General features: G+C 50.5%; 1 pseudogene; it reads left to right on the forward strand.

The window, feature by feature from the left end:
• Positions 1–487: 487 nt before the first annotated feature.
• Positions 488–4,777, forward strand: part of LOC124021615 — a 160,403-nt pseudogene continuing 156,113 nt past the window's right edge.

Below are 4,777 nucleotides of genomic sequence, written 5' to 3' on the forward strand. Positions count from 1 at the left end.
CCTGGTCTTCCCATCACCATGACTACCTCTCCCCTCTGACCTCAGTACTATCCTTAACCCAGATACTGTGTGAGAGGTGATCCTCTAGCCTGGTACTATCCTTAACCCAGATACTGTGTGAGAGGTGATCCTCTAGCCTGGTACTATCCTTGACCCAGATACTGTGTGAGAGGTGATCCTCTAGCCTGGTACTATCCTTAACCCAAATACTGTGTGAGAGGTGATCCTCTAGCCTGGTACTATCCTTAACCCAGATACTGTGTGAGAGGTGATCGTCTAGCCTGGTACTATCCTTAACCCAGATACTGTGTGAGAGGTGATCCTCTAGCCTGGTACTATCCTTAACCCAGATACTGTGTGAGAGGTGATCCTCTAGCCTGGTACTATCCTTAACCCAGATACTGTGTGAGAGGTGATCCTCTCGCCTGGTAGACATGACAAGGCAACATAAGTCATTTATCTCCAACATGTTTCTCTCTCCCCCAAGGTGAATGTGGCCCCCGCCTGCATCAGGGCCCTGACTAAGATGCTGTACTGTCCGTACTGCAGGGGCCTGCCTGGGCTGAAGCCCTGTCATAACTACTGCCATAATGTGATGAGAGGCTGTCTGGCGAACCAGGCTGACCTAGATCCTGAGTGGAACCTCTTCATAGGTGAGAAAACACATGACATGTCCTCTCTCTCTGTGTGTGTGTGTGTGTGTGTGTGTGTGTGTGTGTGTGTGTGTGTGTGTGTGTGTGTGTGTGTGTGTGTGTGTGTGTGTGTGTGTGTGTGTGTGTGTGTGTGTGTGTGTGTGTGTGTGTGTGTGTGTGTGTGTGTGTGTGTGTGTGTGTGTGTGTGTGTGTGTGTGTGTGTGTGCGCGTGCGTGCGTGCGTGCGTTCTACGATTGACTATTTTCTGTTTGTTGTGCCTGGGACAGTGGTGTCTTTCAAACTAAACCCTGCTGTTAGAGCCTAGTAACTAAACCCTGGTCCCTGCTGTTAGAGCCTGATAACTAAACCCTGGTCCCTGCTGTTAGAGCCTGGTAACTAAACCCTGGTCCCTGCTGTTAGAGCCTGGTAACTAAACCCTGCTGTTAGAGCCTGATAACTAAACTCTGGTCCCTGCTGTTAGAGCCTGATAACTAAACCCTGCTGTTAGAGCCTGATAACTAAACCCTGGTCCCTGCTGTTAGAGCCTGGTAACTAAACCCTGGTCCCTGCTGTTAGAGCCTGATAACTAAACCCTGGTCCCTGCTGTTAGAGCCTGGTAACTAAACCCTGGTCCCTGCTGTTAGAGCCTGATAACTAAACCCTGGTCCCTTCTGTTAGAGCCTGATAACTAAACCCTGGTCCCTGCTGTTAGAGCCTGAATACTAAACCCTGGTCCCTGCTGTTAGAGCCTGATAACTAAACCCTGGTCCCTGCTGTTAGAGCCTGGTAACTAAACCCTGGTCCCTGCTGTTAGAGCCTGGTAACTAAACCCTGCTGTTAGAGCCTGATAACTAAACCCTGGTCCCTGCTGTTAGAGCCTGATAACTAAACCCTGGTCCCTGCTGTTAGAGCCTGGTAACTAAACCCTGCTGTTAGAGCCTGGTAACTAAACCCTGGTCCCTGCTGTTAGAGCCTGATAACTAAACCCTGGTCCCTGCTGTTAGAGCCTGGTAACTAAACCCTGCTGTTAGAGCCTGATAACTAAACCCTGGTCCCTGCTGTTAGAGCCTGATAACTAAACCCTGGTCCCTGCTGTTAGAGCCTGGTAACTAAACCCTGCTGTTAGAGCCTGATAACTAAACCCTGGTCCCTGCTGTTAGAGCCTGGTAACTAAACCCTGGTCCCTGCTGTTAGAGCCTGGTAACTAAACCCTGGTCCCTGCTGTTAGAGCCTGATAACTAAACCCTGGTCCCTGCTGTTAGAGCCTGATAACTAAACCCTGCTGTTAGAGCCTGATAACTAAACCCTGGTCCCTGCTGTTAGAGCCTGATAACTAAACCCTGGTCCCTGCTGTTAGAGCCTGGTAACTAAACCCTGGTCCCTGCTGTTAGAGCCTGATAACTAAACCCTGGTCCCTGCTGTTAGAGCCTGGTAACTAAACCCTGCTGTTAGAGCCTGATAACTAAACCCTGGTCCCTGCTGTTAGAGCCTGGTAACTAAACCCTGGTCCCTGCTGTTAGAGCCTGGTAACTAAACCCTGGTCGCTGCTGTTAGAGCCTGGTAACTAAACCCTGGTCGCTGCTGTTAGAGCCTGGTAACTAAACCCTGGTCGCTGCTGTTAGAGCCTGATAACTAAACCCTGGTCCCTGCTGTTAGAGCCTGGTAACTAAACCCTGGTCCCTGCTGTTTGGTGTTCCATGCTGGGTCTGCACGGTGGGTAATGTTTCAGTAAGGAGCTGTTCTCAAGCCCTCCTCTGCAATGGGGACTGGGGGAGGAAGCTATATTCTTCGTACAAAATGATACCTTATTCTCCATTTAGTGGTCTATTCTGGTCAAAGTTAGTGCACTATATAGGGGACATGGGTTAATTTGTGAGGCAGATGGTACGATTCCTCTTGTTGCAGGATCTGAAAACAGTGGGGTGTATTTTAAAGACGAGTCTCAACAGAGGTCAGCATAGATCACTTCTGAGTCCTGTGCCTATGTGTGTGTGTCTGACAAAACTGTTGTCTCGACGACCAGGAGACGACCCAACACAACACAGACCCAACACAACACAGACCCAACACAGACCCAACACAGACCCAACACAGACCCAACACAGACCCAACACAGACCCAACACAGACCCAACCCAACACAGACCCAACCCAACACAGACCCAACCCAACACAGACCCAACACAACACAGACCCAACCCAACACAGACCCAACCCAACACAGACCCAACACAGACCCAACACAGACCCAACCCAACACAGACCCAACACAACACAGACCCAACACAGACCCAACCCAACACAGACCCAACACAACACAGACCCAACACAGACCCAACACAGACACAACACAACACAAACCCAACACAGACCCAACACAACACAGACCCAACACAACACAGACCCAACACAACACAGACCCAACACAACACAGACCCAACACAACACAGACCCAACACAGACCCAACACAACACAGACCCAACACAGCACAGACCCAACACAACACAGACCCAACACAACACAGACCCAACACAACACAGACCCAACCCAACACAGACCCAACACAGACCCAACACAGACCCAACACAACACAGACCCAACACAGACCCAACACAGACCCAACACAGACCCAACACAGACCCAACACAGACCCAACACAGACACAACACAGACCCAACACAACACAGACCCAACACAGACCCAACACAACACAGACCCAACACAGACCCAACACAACACAGACACAACACAGACCCAACACAGACCCAACACAGACCCAACCCAACACAGACCCAACACAACACAGACCCAACACAACACAGACCGAAGGGAACAAGGCAGAGTATGGCTGCCGACGGCTGTTATGGTCTAAAGTAGGGCACTTACAGAAGGAATAGGCTGGCATTTGAGACGCGGGAAGCATAACAGGTTCGTGGTCAATGGGTTGCATTAGAACTGATGCCATAGTCTCTCTGATTGTCTCTCTCTCTCTCTCTCTGCGTTGCAGATATTTATAGATCAGCTGTGTGACCCTCGTTGTCCCTAAAACAGCCCTTATGACAGGAGGCTTGTAACGGTGTTAACCTCCGTCTCTGTCTGGCTTTTTCTCTGTACGTGGTGCGTTTACCGTGCAGGCTGTGCAGGCTTGGCTCTTCATGCTTTAAAATGCCACTGTCAATAGCATGGGTTCTGCAGCCTGCTGGGCCTTTAGGATACGAATAAAGCCACTTTAACTTCTTTACAGTTCATCTCTAAAACTAACTCTCCACCCTCACTAAGGGGAAACTAACTCTCCACCCTCGCTAAGGGGAAACTAACTCTCCACCCTCACTAAGGGGAAACTAACTCTCCACCCTCGCTAAGGGGAAACTAAATATCCACCATCGCTAAGGGGAAACTAACTCTCCACCCTCGCTAAGGGGAAACTAACTCTCCACCCTCGCTAAGGGGAAACTAACTCTCCACCCTCGCTAAGGGGAAACTAACTCTCCACCCTCGCTAAGGGGAAACTAACTCTCCACCCTCGCTAAGGGGAAACTAACTCTCCACCCTCGCTAAGGGAAACTAACTCTCCACCCTCGCTAAGGGGAAACTAACTCTCCACCCTCACTAAGGGAAACTAACTCTCCACCCTCGCTAAGGGGAAACTAAATATCCACCATCGCTAAGGGAAACTAACTCTCCACCCTCGCTAAGGGGAAACTAACTCTCCACCCTCGCTAAGGGGAAACTAACTCTCCACCCTCGCTAAGGGGAAACTAACTCTCCACCCTCGCTAAGGGGAAACTAACTCTCCACCCTCGCTAAGGGGAAACTAACTCTCCACCCTCGCTAAGGGGAAACTAACTCTCCACCCTCGCTAAGGGGAAACTAACTCTCCACCCTCGCTAAGGGGAAACTAACTCTCCACCCTCGCTAAGGGGAAACTAACTCTCCACCCTCGCTAAGGGGAAACTAACTCTCCACCCTCGCTAAGGGGAAACTAACTCTCCACCCTCGCTAAGGGGAAACTAACTCTCCACCCTCGCTAAGGGGAAACTAACTCTCCACCCTCGCTAAGGGGAAACTAACTCTCCACCCTCGCTAAGGGGAAACTAACTCTCCACCCTCCCTAAGGGGAAACTAACTCTCCACCCTCCCTAAGG

Source organism: Oncorhynchus gorbuscha, unplaced genomic scaffold (genome assembly GCF_021184085.1).
Source record: "Oncorhynchus gorbuscha isolate QuinsamMale2020 ecotype Even-year unplaced genomic scaffold, OgorEven_v1.0 Un_scaffold_1143, whole genome shotgun sequence".
NCBI classification, from domain to species: Eukaryota; Metazoa; Chordata; class Actinopteri; order Salmoniformes; family Salmonidae; genus Oncorhynchus; species Oncorhynchus gorbuscha.